Below are 18,070 nucleotides of genomic sequence, written 5' to 3' on the forward strand. Positions count from 1 at the left end.
GTTTCGCGCCCTTTGCGGTTGCTTTGTTCCTTTCCCATAAGATGAGGTTCAGTTCGGCAGTTCGGCTCGCGTATGTATACGTACCATTAAAGTGCCCTGGTGTGGCAGTGTGGCTTTGTTTTCATACAAATCACAGTTATATACAGTTTTATTCCAGATTGATGAAATTTTACACACTTAACGTTGAAAATAAGAGGATCATCTTTATCTGAATTCGAAAAGCCCGAGAACACCGAGGCATAAAACTTTCTTCGACGGGTGCGTCTTCAAGTTTTACACTGAAGACCCAAAGCTCAAAACACAACAGAGCTGAAAGCTCAATGTTGAAAGCTCAAAGTTGAAAGCTCAAAGGTGAAAGCTCAAAGTTGAAAGCTCAAAGTTGAAAGCTCAAAGTTGAAAGCTCAAAGTTGAAAGCTCAAAGTTGAAAGCTCAAAGTTGAAAGCTCAAAGTTGAAAGCTCAAAGTTGAAAGCTCAAAGTTGAAAGCTCAAAGTTGAAAGCTCAAAGTTGAAAGCTCAAAGTACAAAGCTCAAAGTTGAAAGCTCAAAGTTGAAAGTTCAAAGTTGAAAGCTCAAAGTTGAAAGCTCAATGCGTAAAGCTTTAAGGGTAAGCGATGGGTCGAGAGTCCGGCCGGAGAGGTCAAAAGGCCTCCCTCGACCTCTATGGCTCGATGGGCCGACGCATCCTCCTCCCAGATCCAGACAAACCTCACCCTCGTGAACCCGGACACCCCTGCTAAGTCACCAAACGTAGCGAACCACTTGGGGTGACCTATGGCAGAGGCGTTGGTTACCCACACCCGCCTCCCAAATTAATGACAGTGTATTGATTTCCACCTACAAATGTTCACCCAGTTTACCAGAATTCACATCCTCGAAACTTTACCACAAACCATTCATAACCACGAGCTAGGCCGGGTACACTTCAGCTGGTTAAACATAAAATTATTGCTAAGATAAAATTTATTGTCAATTAATAAGGGGAACAAAAATTGAACAATATTTTTTCCACTGGAATTTTCTTTTACGAAGTCGAATAACAAGCTGTTAGCATGCAAAGCATATGTGCGTCGTGTGCGTGGGTGGGTTACTTTGTTCGGTTTGCGATGTCTATACAAAAGTGTGGTGTTATACATTTATACCATTAACTGGAGTTATAATAATAAGACTTATGAAAAATACCATGTCGTGACTCATTGATTAAAGTAGTTACATTAAATCATCCATAAACAGACAAGTTTGTAGTGTAGATACTTGTTTAAGTAAATTATGGCAGGTATTTTGTATATTATACCTAAATGTATCGATTCGATTATTTATTGTAAACATTATGAGGTGGGTGAGTGTTTTGTTGAAAATGAGGTTGACGAAAATAGTATCAATTAACAAAAACTTGGTCTATCCCAATATTTATTTAAATTACGATTTTTGAAAATAATAATCATAATTTCCATTCTTTTCACAATGATGGATGATAAAATTGACATCCTGGTCGTAGGACAAATTGGTTTTACTAGATTCGTGCTCAGCCGTTAAAAAAAACAACAACCAAAATCTGTAAGATTCTAGTTAGAAGTAGATCCCATGAAAATTAAATGTGAAAGTATATAGCTCCCAATATCAAAAAGTTTGAGAACCCTTACTTTAAAGGGTATAAGTCCATCATAAGGTGCCATTCTATTTGTAAAACGATACTACTCGATCTGTTTCTCACTAGTGAGCCTCTTGGGTACAGAGTGGAGGTGACAGCGCCCTTAGGATCCTCTGACCACTGCCTAATTACCACATCTGTCCCATCCTCCATGAACCGTCAAACTGACAAACATGTAAAGAGGAATGTATGGCACTACAGGGCAGCAAAATGGGACGGCATGCGGCCTTTCTTCGGCGCCTTTCCTTGGAGTACTGTATGCTTTAGCTCCGAGGACCCATCAATTTGTGCACGCGAGGTAGGAGAAGTAATCACATCAGCAATGGATTGCTACATTCCCTTCTCCGTCAAATCCTCTGGAGCGGGCACAAAACCGTGGTTTGACCATCGCTGTGCTGAAGCTATCAGACTCAAAAATACGGCTTTTAATGCACTCCGGAAGATTAGCTCCATGAATAACCTTTCGGAATACCGAAAACGGGCAAGGGATTGCAAGAGAGTTCTAAATAGAGCTAAGAGCGATCACGACCAGAGAATTGCGAAAAAGCTGGCTGACTGCCCCACTGGTAGCCGTGCTTTCTGGTCACTCGCTAGCTCGATCGGAAGAAATTTCTGCAGAACCACTTTCCCACCTCTGACCAAGCCTGATGGTCGGCTGGCTAACTCGGCCCGCGAGAAAGCTGAATTATTAGGCAAAATTTTCGCGGAAAACTCAACTCTTCAAGATAACGGAGAGACTCCCCCTTCCATTCCGCACTGCGGTTTTCAAATGGAGGAACCGAAGATCCGGAACAGAGAGGTTCTCCGAGTCTTGAACGAGCTGAAAGTCGACAAAGCCAGTGGGCCGGACGGAATACCTGCCTTGGTCCTCAAGAGGTGTTCTGCAGAAATGACTTCAGTGCTCGCGAAATTATTTAGGCTCTCTCTCAAAGGTGGAAAGGTGCCAGATCTTTGGAAAAGGGCAATCGTCCACCCAATCCCAAAAAAGGGGGACCGCTCCGACCCTTCTAACTACCGCCCCATAGCCATCACTTCCATACTCTCGAAGGTATTAGAGAGGGTGGTTAACAATAAATTGCTTACATATCTCGAGGATAACAATATCCTAAGCGATCGGCAATATGGATTTCGTCGAAACCGATCGTGTGGCGATCTACTCGGATATGTGACGCATATTTGGGGGCGGTACATGGAGCGTTTTGGTGAAACTCAAACCGTTGGGTTGGATATCTCCAAAGCCTTTGACAGAGTCTGGCACCGGGCGCTTATCGGGAAGTTACCATCGTATGGGATCCACCCAACCCTGCATAGTTGGATTGCGGACTTTCTGAGGGGAAGAACAATTCAAACCGTGGTTGACGGCTCTTCTTCCTCACCGCACCAAATCAATGCGGGGGTGCCACAAGGATCTGTGCTGTCTCCGACGCTGTTTTTATTGCACATCAACGATCTCGTTTAATGTGCACCAATTCACTGCTACGCTGATGACGGAACCGTTCACGAGGGTTATCTCTTTGACAGGCCCCCTTCCACCTATGATGTCCGAACAGCTCGGGAAGTTTTGAAGCAAAAAATTGACCACCACCTCGAGATGGTTCGTGCCTGGGGTAAGGCCAACTTGGTCAGTTTCAACGTCTCAAAAACCCAAGCGCGTCTGATTTCGGCAAAGAGGGAGATCAATGACTGTCTGGTGCAATTTGCCTCTGCCCAATAAAAACTCCATTGAAATGCTTGGAGTTACTATATCAGACCGGCTCAAGTATCGGGGATCTATAGGAGCCCGAGTAAATCAGGCCTCCAAGAAGTTGGGCGTCTTGTACAGGGCTAGGAGATTCTTCAACAGTGACCAGCTGCTGACCCTGTACAAGTCTCAAGTCCGCCCAACTATTGAATTTGGGAGCCACCTTTGGGCTGGTGCCCCAAAATACTTATTAAACCTGCTTGAATCTGTGCAAAGGAGAGCGATCCGTCTGATTGACAATCCGTTGTTAACAGACCGATTGCCTTCTCTAATGCATAGACGTAATGTAGGCATGCTGTGTCTGTTCTACAGGTATTTCAATGGAGCCTGCTCCAAGGAGCTAGCAGCATTGATTCCTGATGCACCGGTGCACGTGCGCGAAACTCGACGGACACGAACTGAACACTCGTTCACGGTTGACGTTCGCTTCATGAGAACGGGCCGTTTTTACGACTCGTTTTTGTGTAAGTCGGCTCATATGTGGAACGAGCTACCGGCATCTGTTTTTCCTCCCTCCTATAATCCGAGCCTCTCCAAGGCCCGCATTAACAAATCCCTTCCTACAGCCCCTACCTTATTCCGCCTCACAACGCCGCCCAACCGGGTGGTGACATAATTCCCCTGTCTGTACACTGCACAGGCAGGGACGCTCTTGTGAGGTGTCACATAAAAAAAAATATTAATTGAAGCGTTTTTTCAAGTAACTACAAAATATAGTTTCACTGGCTCCTTGGACTAAAATAGACCTCAATCTGTCTCGAGAGAAAAGGTTGTAAAATTTTTGAATATATTAATTTTTCTCTAACTAGTATGTAGAATTCTTGATATTTTTTTCTTTGTACATTTTGATAATAAAAGCTTGATTAAATATGTCATCGACATTTTGAAACACTTTACAAAGTTTTTTTTAATATTCTTTGCGAAACTTTTACAGAGCTTAGATTGTTTTTGTAAGATCCTCTCCAACCTATAATGCCGCAAACAAAGAGTGACCAAGGACATAGTACACATACTCGTATTTGATTATGGTCGCATTTAAAATAGTTCTTAACGTAACAAATAATATATAATTTTACATTTCCTTATTCTCTTAACTAGCTAAGTGACGTGGATTTTCCGCTTAGGTTTTGATCACCTAAGAAAAGTTCACTACAGTACAAATAGGATCATGCGGTTTATGTGTTCACATTGTCACATTTTTAGTGGATTTTAGGTTTTTTCTTTAATGATAATAAGACATTTGTTGTTTTTGTGCATTAAGCGTAAGTAGGACATTATCGAACCATGATTTTTAAGTATTAATAAATTCATTTGCAAGTTTATTAACTAGTTCCCATGTCCAAGGACCATGCCTTGACGGACGCCAAATTTACTGTGATTTACTATATGTTTGGTCTAATTTTACCAAAATGTTGATGAAAGATAATACAAAAATAACTTTCATTAAATCGTAGTTCCTACCCGTGCCGCATTTTGTGCGAATTTTATAATCCAAAAGTTCGAGTGGGTACTTACCAACTTTCGTAGCCTACCTACGTAACCTACTGTTGCACGGGGAGGCACAGTATGTACCAAACACTAGGTACAGGAAAACCCACACAGCCTTACTCCGATACTTCCGCAATTCCGCCCCAACTTCAGGACAGTCGGCGCGGCGCGCGGTTCGGCGGTTTGTTGTTCCTCGATGTTTTCGTTGTTTCCGAATGAGTTTATTTAAAGACATTTAAAATTACCACACGTACAAGTTATAATAAACAGTGTCAGGCTTTGGGCCAATTTGCAAATGTGAGAGTTATTTATTAAGGGAGTTATTGACGGTTTTCCGCCGATTCTGACATACGGGTGTTGTGGGCCGCCATATTGATCGCGACCACTTGTTACCTTCAAGCAACAGCGTGCGGCGGGAAATCTTTCATGAATTTTTTGACTGTTGAATTCATAGCATCCCCTTGGAAAGTTTTTATCTTTAGAAAAGCGTCCGCTGCCGGCGCTGGCTTATGATGATAGGGTAAGTGTAATTTAATATGCTAATTAAAACAATAATATTATGTTCCATTAGAGAATATCACGTGTTTTGTGGAAATACAAATATAAACAAACGAGTTCATTGTTCCCGAGATAAGTTTTTTTATTTCGGCTTTTAATAATGGTCTTCAAATTTAACCCTTTTAATAGAATTTATTCGATGTTAGATTTCACAACAAGATGAAAATCAATAATTTAAAGAAAATTAAATTGATTTTCCAAATTTGATAACTTTTTTGGTTTGTCCATATTTTCTAATTGAATAACATTGTCATTTTTGTCTTTGTTATTGACGTGTTTTCTTCTAACCTCCCTACATATTTGATAATGTAAAATTACTTTGTCAAAAATGATTAATGCTTAAAGTTTGAACGAATATTTGTTCTGAAACCCAAGGTAGATAAAAATTATTTGGTCATTATTTTAAACTATCTATCACGCCAATATTTTCCCTGCAGGGGTTATCAGAAATGTTGTAAGACTGCTTTGTCTTGGCGCACACCCCTTATTTCACCCGCATACATAATTTTTTTGATTATTCCGACGCTTGAGGTGACCTAATTCAAGTGCGTGATTCACTCGATCGTGCCATTCATTCCATGCATTACCCGACTCCTTGTTTCATTCAATTTAGCGACACAATATATTTTTACAACAATCATGTCAGAAAATAGGGATACGCTTAATAGGCACATTTAATACACAGTAAGATAATGATTAGAAGTAAATATTTCAGTTTCCGAAATTCGAAAAGAATTTTAGTAGCTTTTCGTCCCGCCGCATTTTTACATGACACTATAATTTAATATATGTATTTGTGTTAATATTAATTTTTTAATTAAACCCGAACAAAGAAGCTAAGGACCTATTTAGGATCACAGGTTCTTATTTTGGTTTAAATAAGAGAGTAAAAAATATTAAGCTCAAAAATTTGTTGTCAATAAAAATGACCGCCAAGTGAACAATCGATTTTAATTTTAAAAATGTATTATTTTACTTTTCCGGAAACTGAAATATTTACTTTTCTTTGCCATATAACTATCATTAACACCACACGGTGTTTTCTTAAAAATAAAACTTACTCATTAAGCTTGTCTCTTTTTAGTTTCTTTCGTCTTGTATTTTTTTTAGATTTCCCCGCACTTAAACGTAATTTACGGGGAATTTTTTTTTATTTTTATTTTTTTATTTACTCCACACAGGAGGCCCTGAAGAAAATAATTTCCCTCAGGGCCTATGTCATCTTTGGGGATGCTGTGTGGAGGGTCTTTTTGTGGAGAGGAAGGAGTGAACATGGGTCTTGAAGAGTCCCATGTTGTAGGAGGGAGGAAACACAGAGGCCGGCAGTTCGTTCCACAGCCGAGCTGTTGAACTTAAGAACGAATCGTAGAAGCGACCCGTTCTCATGTGACAAGTGTCAACTGTGTACAAATGTTGGGCGCGCGTTTGGCGTGTATCCCGACTACGCACCGGTGCCGAAGGGATCAATGACGCTAGTTCTTCAGAGCATCTTCCATTGTAATACCGATAGAACAAGGACAGCATACCTACCTGACGCCTGTGCTCTAAAGATTGCAGTCCGTTTGTTAAGATTGGGGAATCTATCAAACGGACCGCCCGTTTCTGCACAGAGTCAAGGGTTTTTTTCAGGTATTTTGGGGCTCCAGACCAGAGATGGCTGCCAAATTCGACAGTAGGGCGCACTTGCGATTTGTACAGGGTGAGCAGTTGTGTACTATTAAAGTATCTGCGGGCCCTGTACAGTACGCCCAGCTTCTGAGAGGCCAACTTTACTCTAGCTTCGATGGAGCCCCCGTACCTGAGCTGGTCACTTATAGTTACACCAAGCATATCAATGGAAGGCCTGTTCGGAAGATTGCTTCCGTTGAAGGAGACTAGATTATCATTTGGATCCCTTTTAGACGTAATCAGACAGGATTGGGTCTTTGGAACATTAAATTCGACGAGATTATTTTTACCCCAGGAGGAAATACTCTCGAGATTTGTTTAAAAAATTGTTTAAAAAAAAAAACATTACTGCCAGGAAGCGTACTTACAAAGCCTGTACCATTTCAGTCATGGTGATGACGATGTCTGTAATAGATTAGGTTTTATTTGTGTAAAATTATTTTCAAAATCTGTACCATTTCAGTTCATAGACTTATTTCATTATTGAGAGTGGGCGCTTTCAAGTTCCCACGGCAACGGCATGGCGTCGGATGCGGAGACGGCAACGGTATTTCATTGATGTACGAGTGAAGGTATGATAATGATTGCATTTTTCCTTTGGGAGAAGCAGTCATACGTACATCATTTGTATCTCTAGTTTAGTTTGTAAGGAAGATCTGCAGCATTAATGTAATAAATACCGTACGTTTTATACTTTGTTTGTGCCGTTGCCGTGCCGTATCCGTAGAGTTATTGAGGAGTTATATAGTGACCATTGGAAGATACCTACATCATGATAGCCAAGTCTGATCTTATGCAGCGTATAGATAAGGTTAAGTTTGCACAAAAAAGGTTTTACAGTCATCACCATGACTAAAATGGTATAGGCTTTGTAAATGATTTTGCACTACCAAAAATTAGGCTTTGTAAATACGCCTCCGGACAGTAACGACAAAAAAAAATTTTAAAACCAGGTATGACCGATTTACATATGGGGAAATCTAAGGAAATCTAAAAAGAATACCAAACAAAAGAAACTGCTTTGGACACGTAAATCGAATGGACAAATACGACACGATTGTTGGAAAAATATTTAGATAAATAAGTTTATTTTTCCTATAGGGGTGTGAAAATATCTATACAAGTATGTTTCTTCATAAATGGTTCTTTTGAGAAATCTTTTAATGCTTAAAATAATTAATTAGTGCGATCTATTTACTAATAATTTCTCAAATTTTTCATCTTCTTAAACTTCTCCATCCTCTTCTTGCAACCCAAACTAGCTATACATAATTTTTTTTTTAATATTATAGTAATGTATAGATTCTATGTCCGCAAACTGTAAAATTCACCCGCCATAACATAGGGTCATCCCTAGCATGGAGGGTGAAATATCACAAAAACCACTCTAAATCATGTATCAATAAAATAAAATACAAACAAACATTATCGTTTGATAAAGTTCAGAAGTCTTTCAAAATTGCTCGGTAATTATTTACGTCTGTTCTACGACTTTTTTCCAAGAAATAATATTTTTTTAACCGGTTCAGATCAATCGTGCAATGAATGCCATATTTTTTTATAAATTTTATTATGTTTTGACATCCAGTCAAGAAATATGGGAAATTATTGATTTGTCAAATTATTCGAAATTGCTCAAAATACATGGCTTGCCATTAACTGAATTACAAATATAAAGGGAAAAAAATATTAGAGAATTTTACTACAGCCATCAAACTTTTCTGACAAATATGAGCAGAATTTTTTCAGTTTTCTTTGTAATTACGCAAACATTGTCAATAACAGAAACAACGCTGCGCATCGTTATCTAGTCGAATATAATCACCGCGTTTTTTAACTAGGAAATGCTTACTCTAATAGTCACAGGTAGAATGTAGAACTATACCAGCTAGATAGCTATATATTGTAGATAACAGATACAGATCGTACATGAATAGCAGACTTAAGACAGATTCAATAATGCCTTGGAGGCGGAACAGTAGAGAACTACAACTGATACGTAAATTGTGTCTAGTATATCAGTGGCGTACATTGCCCCATGACCAAAGGTAGGCTGTTTGTAAGTGTGTTCAAGTTCGGGTAAGAATTATTGTGCATTGTTATTACCTTACCTGTTTATTTGTTTTTCTTTGCCAGGCCAAGCTTTTCGGTCTAGATGGACTGGAAAATTCTCGAAATCCGATTGAGCTGAAACTCAAATAGACTCGTTATCGATGACATTAAATATTGCACACACGCGAACTTGTTCGTATTTCTCTGAAAGAAATTTAAAATATTAATTATAGTTAAAAGATGTTTTGTACGGGTTGATTTTTTAGTAGTACTTATTAAAAAGTGACCATTTTAACAGGATTTTTTAATGTGAAAAACTGAGCGACTGCTATGTTGAAATTGAGTTAAAACGTTGGAAAGGGGACACTTGTCTATATTCCTCTTATAAACGTGAATTAATAATGTCTGAATATATTCAAGTACGTACACGAGTATAGATCGCGCTTTATAAATGTAATGAAATATCTAAATAATATGCAGATTGGAGATAAACGGAATTTATTAAAAACCACAAAGATTAAAAAAAATATATTTTATATAATAAACGTCTAACATTTTTTGATGGCCAATAAGTAATCTAAGATAATGTATATTTTAATAGATTGAAGAACTATTGATTTTGATTATTTTTTATTTGAGGTGTAGTTTCAAAAGTTAAAACACTAAAAATTACGTCAAGCCGATCGATTTCATCATTTATGTTGAATTCACCCGACAATATAAAAGAAATAAAATTATAATATATATTAGATTGTTAGTGGAATTATAGACCGACCTGATTTATTGAGCCTAATTACCTTCAACATACCAACTAGAACTACTCGATCGAAATTGTAGATGTGTTCAACTGTACGGAATATAGTTACAAGAAGGCTATAATAACATGCCTCAATAATCATTAAAATTAAGGTTAGCATAATACTATTCTCGTGCATGGGTCCTACGTAATTTTATTAGAAAATTTTATTCACGATTACTGTTCCACTAAATTATTGCATACATATCACATGTTTGTAAAAGCCCGTATGGGCGTATAATGTATATAAAGATATAAATATGCCTGTTGCGGATAGGGGAAAGTGCAGGCGGTCGCTCGATAAATTTGAAAATAGTTTTCTTACCCCTGGTTCAGTAGTTAGATTGAAGATATGTATGTAATGTAGATACAGTATCAGATTTAGATAGCAGTCAGTTGTAGTCAGTAACCAGTAGCCAGTAGCCAGTAGTGAGACATCCTATGGTGGAATCTTCCTTTAATGATGATTGATGCGTATTCCAGTCGTACTCGTGTCTTTCGTATTATCGTAGTAACGATTCCAATAACAATGGTAGGGTTAGGGATCTTATTTCTACATGTACTTATTCGATTTATGTATATAATACTCGTATATTCTGTTGTAATAATGGCTGTACTAAAAACATAACTGTTATCTTATTGGCGTGACAGTGATTGAGTATTGTTTACCAAGTGACACAAAGAGCAGTGGAAAGAAATATAAATAAGTAGTTATGCAAAAAAAATACTGGGGGACCATGAAATAAATAACTAGATTGAATAAACAGTAACAGCCTAATTCATTCGTGATTGGGAAATCTTCCAATACCTCACCACCGATTATTATAATATGATGTTTTAAATGGTAGAATAAGACAAGTAATGTAAAATCATGTATTTTTGGTTTGAAAATTTTATCGCTTAAAAATATTGTAAATGTTTTGTGGCTTGTAAGTGCAAAATTTCCTATTTATATTTTTGATAATAACAATTATTCGTGGTAGAGTTTCATTATAATAATATACTGAAACAATTCTTAACTTTTCAGTATTTGATGAACACCAGTCTGAAGATGGCCATGATCAAAAATTAAAATAAATGAGTTGAAAAAAATCTCGTTTTCTCGAACACCTTTTTGGATTTGACTCTATTGCATAATGTGGAAAATTAAGTTCTTCAGATTATGCACGCAGAAAACTTCCTGATTAAAAATATTTCAAATTATTAAAAATCTCTTCAAACTATTCGTATTCCTGTTAAAGACGGGATTGTAGGCCATTAAAGAATGAACAGATAGGTATCCTAAAAAACTTTAAGTAAAATACCAATGTTTTGTCACGATGTCCGATCACGTGTTTATAAAAGTCCTAACATATTTTAATTCCATCCTGATATATTATTAAGACCAACGCAGGTGGATGAACACGTATTCCGATGTTATTATAAATTTACCAACACTTTATCCGGAAGCGGCTTACAATCCCGTTTTCAACAGAATGACCAATAATTTGAAGAGATTTTATGAATAAATCAGCAGTACTCATTTTGCTCCGTGTGAGGGTACGTATACATTTGCAAACCGCAACGCGAACCGTACCACGATTTTTTTTTATTTATTCATCAATATAAAGTTTTATTACATACATTTTTCGACATCTGTCTCACTAGGGTACACCTGTGTCGAGACAGACGTATTCAGGTAGATACTTAAATATTACTTACAAAGGGGCTATTATAAAATTATTGAATTTTTTATTTTGTTTGTAAATTGTTGTACAATTGTTTGTGAATTACGGGAAAGGAACGAATCAACTGAGAGCGGCGTTTCGCACCATTTACGGTTGCTTCGTTTCCTTCCCATAAGTTGAGGTTCAGTTCGGCAGTTCATGTTTACGTAGCATGATAGGGAAATATTTTAATATTTGTCACGCGCCGAGGTGCATCGCCTTGATATTTTCACATTTATGAAAATCAGAAAAAAATGCATCTGCTGATATTACGGATAAATCGTTAAAAAAACTAATTCTAAATGTGTGTATTTGAACAAGATGGGACGCAGGTTTAGGGCAAGTAGACCGGATGGACTGAGGAGGCAGCGTCAAGAATATGTGACGCGAAGTGAATTGAAGAATACAGGCTGTTAGATAATTATTATTGTTTATGTATCTGCCCCTGTCAGTGTCTAGATATTTGTATAGGAAGGCTTAAACTCAATGACAAAAGTTGGACGTGAAGAGCTATCAAATGGAGACCTTAGACTCCTTAGAGAATGAAGATCTCACAATCTCGTATAAGCGGTTGGTAACTACAAGAATCAAGGCTAACAGGAAGGAGTAGCGAACCAAATGGAAAGCCTGTGTACTGTGTCCAACATCGGACCTAATTAATTATGATTGAGTAGTTATAAATCTATACAACAGGTACCACTTCGTTGGAAATCCTTGATGATGCAGTGATGTCTGAGAACATTGTGGCTACAAATCTTGTTGTTAGACTCCAACTTTTGGGAAAAAACTTAGTAGAAGCTATCCTCTGCCTCAGCGAGCATAATAATAACAACTTTGTCCGCAGTAAGAGCTTCACGTCGAAATGAAAAAAAATAATATGGCGTAATGATTTTTTGATAAATAAATGAAAAAATCAAAGATTCGTGGCTGACGGTGGAAATGACGTTGTTAACTGAAAAAATTTGCATCCACCAAGAATTTTGACAGAAACATAATTCACAATGTTCGAAACTTTTCAACGATTGAATTGTTTCACAAAACACAAACATATTTTGCAACCTCAAATGCTCAAAATTGTGTATAATATTTTATCTCTATTAAATAATAACTGTTTTATAATATGGCTCGCAGGTGCATTTGTGCATTTGACATTCTACATTTAGCCCCTAGGCCTTGCATACCATGTTATAATATCAATCCTGGATAAAATATGGTATGAATTGCGAGCTGGAAACATTGGGTAGGTACATTATGTAGCCACATATTATAATTTACTGTCAAATCAAAACCTTTGCCCGATCGCAAAACTATCTTCCGTTTGGTGAGGGTTCAGGCTAAGGGGTGAGTGCGCGATCAAACGATGAACCAGGAAAGGGGGATGAACAAAGGAACCAGCTTGTAACGTTATATGCCACTCTGACGGTTGACTCATGGATAGGATATGGGATGCTTGACTTGGTGCGGTAGGAATGAGCACCCGATAGAACTGCGCACTAGTTAGGTAGATACATTTTATTGTACCTAGTTAGATATTTAAATATTCGTTTGTGCATTTGATTCGATTATTGTAATAAGGAACTCCATTGAAAAATATTATGGCTTAAAAATATATTTGTATTGATCAACAAATATTGATTCTGAATGTGTAAGTTTTATTATATATTATAATGCGTAGAATTTATAAATCGTCTGCTAAAAACGGATAAAACACCGTCACTTTAAAACACACAAGTAATAACATTTAAAAATTACAAAAGATACAATAAAGAACTCTTCATTCAGACCTTAGAGACTATTGATTGGAATGAAATAAATCAAATGGAATATAACAAAAAAGCTGACCAGATGATATTAAACATTAAAAAATCCATTGATGAAGTAGTTCCAGAACAGAAGATACGTAAAGGAAACAATAATAAATGGTTCACAAAAGAACTACGCACAATGCAGCACGATAGAGATACATTTTACAAGAGAGCACTCCTTACTAATAGTAGTATGGATTGGAATAACTACAAAAAAATGAGAAATAAATGCTCTAAAGACATAAAAAGACCGCATAATGAGTACATAAAAAATAAAATAAACTCGGAAGGAGGGGATCCCAAAAAAATTTGGAAAAGCATTAAAGAATTAGTACATGGCGATAACAAAAACGACATAAAAATAGTAAACTTCCCAAAAGATATAAACGAAGAAAACATGGCTAATAGCTTTAATAAATATTTTATAGAAAGCATCACTCAAATTAACAAATTAATACCCAACATTGTTTTCAACCCCACAAATGATAATAACAACTCAAACAAACAATTATTGGTCTTCAGAAAAATAACTGCAGAATATTTATTTAATATTTTAAACAAAATTAAATCAAAAAATAGTTCAGGTGGATTAACTATTAGTCTGATAAAAGATGCTTTTCCAGTAATTGGATCTACTCTATTAAATATCATTAATCAGACAATTGAAGAGGGAAAATTTCCACAGTCATGGAAACTATCTACCATTATACCGGTCCCAAAGGTTAAAAATACCAGAAAATGTGAAGAATTTCGACCAATAAACACCTTACCGAAATATGAACAGATACTTGAAGTGATAATAAAAGAACAAATATTGCAATACTTAGATGAACACAATATTTTATACCAAGAACAATCGGGATTCAGATGTAATAATTCTTGTGAAACAGCGTTAAATGTAATCGTTGAAGAATGGAAAGAAGGAATGAATAGTAATAAATTTATCTTAGCAATATTCTTGGATTTTCAAAGGGCGTTCGAAACCATAGATCGAGAAATATTGATAAGAAAGCTTAAAGAAATTGGTTTCTCAACTCTAGCCATTAAATTAATAAAAGAGTATTTGAAAGACCGAATACAGGTAACAAAAATTAATAATCAATTTTCAAAACCAATGGAAAATAAATTAGGAGTACCACAGGGATCAGTCCTTAGACCTCTATTGTTCATACTCTATATTAATGACATGGTGAAAATATTTTCAAAATGCAAAGTACGACTATTTGCCGATGATACACTTATATATATAATTGGAGAAAACTATGAAGAGCTAATACATATTTTAAATAATGAACTAGATAATGTATCAAGATGGCTAAAAATAAATAAGCTTAAATTAAATACAAAAAAAACAAAATGTATGGTAATTGGTTATAAGAAGACATCCAGTGAAAGCAAAATCAAAATTGATGGTGAAATTATTGAAAATGTTACCAATATAAAATACTTGGGAGTTATAATAGATTCCAAACTGAACTTTAACAAACATGCGGAATATACCCAAAAGAAAATTGGTAAAAAAATATCTTTTTTGGGAAGAATTCGCCAAAAACTGTCCGAAAAAACTGCAATCACCATTTATAACTCCATTATTGCTCCACATTTTAATTACTGCTCAACTATCCTTTTCCTGTGTAACGACCGAGAGCAAAATAAATTTCAAATTCTCCAAAATAGGGCAATGAGAACAATACTCAGACGAAATAGGTATTCAAAAGTAAATAAAATGTTAAACGAACTAAATTGGCTAACGGTGAAACAGATGTTGACCTTGAACACGATGATATTTTTACACAAAATTGTAAACAACCTGCTACCCAAATATTTTTCGAATAAAATTGTATACAACAAGGACATACACAAACATAAAACTAGGACGTACAATCAAATTAGGCTACCAAAGAAGGACAAAGCGAATACCCAGAATAGTATATTATATAAAGGGATGAAATACTATAACGCACTGCCGGAAAACCTTAAGTCTGCCCCAATTGAAAAGTTCAAGATGTTGTGTAGGAGCCACATCAAGCAAGAAAAAAAAAACATAGTATATTTGTATGTAATAATTAATTAGTCATTTGTAAACTTAAATGTACAAATTACTAAAATAAAAACAATAAAAAAGAAAAAAAAAATAAAATAAAAATAAAAAAAACACCGTTTGGTTGGTATGACCGAATCTGCTGAGTCTGACATCACAACCAGTCTACGTGAATAATATATATATGGTCTACAAACCCCACATTTGAACCGATGAAAATGTTTGTATTTCAAATATTGCATTGTTGTTGTTTCAGTGTTGATGGAATTGAAACATTATTTAGTCGCCTATAATAAATGATATCTTAGAAATTTGGCATTATTTTTTTCATTTAAATTTATTTACAAAAAGTGATAGGCATTGGTGTACAATTAATCGGTGGTGATAGGTGTATTATTATTTTAAAATAATATTTTAAGGTTAGTGTCAAAATCCAAACACAATAATATTTAAATAGTAATCTGTTTACATAATATTATGTAAATATGATATTATCATTACTGATAATAATAATTCTAACATAAAAGTTACCACAAAGGAATAAATTCTAGAAACTATTATGTAATTTAAAAATAAAATATGCACTTGAATCACCATAGTGAAAACAAATTTTAAATGCAATTTAAGTTAAATATAGCTAAAATTTATTAGAGCACGTGCATTAAACTATTGTACTGGCAAAATGATCCCCGGAACAAAATTCAGTTGACTTTGACAATGATTTTAATTATTAAAACTAACTACGAAAATAAATATATACTGGTATTTAAGTAAGAAGGTCATTATTGATAAAAATAAAATAAAAAATGGGCCAGGAGTTCCTTTCACTAAAGGTCTTCGAAGCCACTTTGGGAATCTTATTTTAAATAGAACAGATTTTATAAGGGATAAAATTAAACTGAAGACCAAAGGAGTTTCAAAGATGTGAAATGACATAGAAAAGCTATTATATTATGTTTTCAACAATTTGACAGATATGAGTCATCCGTTTTCTACTGCTGTTGAGTGAGAATCGCTTTTGGTGCCATAAATAGTATCGCGATTAATTGCGATTATTAGTGCCGTTAGAAGTTTATATTGGCGAATGATTAGGGGTGAATGGTGTTGGTGACAGTAGCGTCACGGTTCGCTCGACTCGTAAAACAGATTGATGGATAACGGATTTAAGGTATCTCTAATCTACAATATTCATTATTATGTTATTTGAGATATTAGATTATGTTTGACTACACTTTGCTACGAATCACTTATCATTCAAATGATTTAAACATCATTTATTTTCTACTTAAATTTATTTTTGTGAGACTCCTCACAAGAGCACCCCTGTAAAATGTAAAGATATGAGAACTATATCACCACCCGGTTGGGGTGCGTTGTGAGGCGGGTTGAGGTAGGGGCTGAAGGAAGAATTTATTTACCAGTTTTAAAGAGTCTTAAAGAGGCCCGAACTTTAAGAAGGAGGAAAAACCAATCAGACGGATCGCCCTTCTGCGCATATTATCAAGTTTATCTGTATTTTGGGGCTCCAGCCCAGAGGTGGCTCCCAAATTCAAATGGTAGATTATCTATCACATAATTATTGCTGGGTAGAGACTTTTCAGATCGTCTGAGATTTGGGTATTGTGAGAGCTGCTATCACCTTACTATTAAGATTTCGGAAGTCTGTTTTTGAAAAATGTCCAGGAGAACAAAAAAAACACCAAAAACGAATTTTGAAAACTAAAAATACAAATTACATTTGTTTTGCAAGCTTGTGGTATTACCGACATTATGCAAGTGTGAAAATATAAAAATTATTCTTAATTTTGCTTAATAAAAGTCTTAAGAAGTTTTTACATAACTTTTTAAGAATCTTGGGTGGACTTGCCAGGTTTTGTTGTACAGATTTAATAACTCGGGATAATAACATATCTGTCATTTAAACAGTTTTTCAAGGTTGTTTTACTAAAATTTAAAAAAAAAGATTACACTTAAATAATAAATTAAACAGTATAAAATTAGTTAGAATCCAAATAACATTAGAAATTCACCACACTATTAATTCTTTAAGGTAACTTAAAATAAATGATAATCATGGCGAATCACACTTTTCAGCTGCTGCAGATTATTGAAATTTTCCTTTTTAATTTACCTCTGCTCCGTGTAAAGTGGTTTTAACTGATTATATGGACATCATAAATAATTTCGTTTAAAAATACTTCCCCACTACTCTCATACTTAAAGGCTTTCACATTAGTGACGGTCGGGTCATCTACTTTCGATCCGGGATGAATAGACCTTAATAATTGCACTCCAGAATAGTCTTTAAAAAAATATGCCGAAGATATTCCACTTCATAAGGTTTCGGTGTAATTCGAGCTGATTTGCAGGCGTCTGCGCCGACATGCGACATGAGAAAAAATATCCCAATTCTCAACCTGCGTTCAATGGACGAGTGCATGCTGTTGCACTCCATCTGGATGTGTCCACTGTGATGATTTGAACTTTCCCAAGTTTTCAAACCCGGAAAAAAACCACACCTGAAAAAATAAAATTATTAACACAATAACAAATATAGAAGAAAACAG

The sequence above is a fragment of the Hesperophylax consimilis genome, chromosome 1 (assembly GCF_061612785.1).
Source record: "Hesperophylax consimilis isolate HC1 chromosome 1, BYU_Hcon_1.0, whole genome shotgun sequence".
NCBI classification, from domain to species: domain Eukaryota; kingdom Metazoa; phylum Arthropoda; class Insecta; order Trichoptera; family Limnephilidae; genus Hesperophylax; species Hesperophylax consimilis.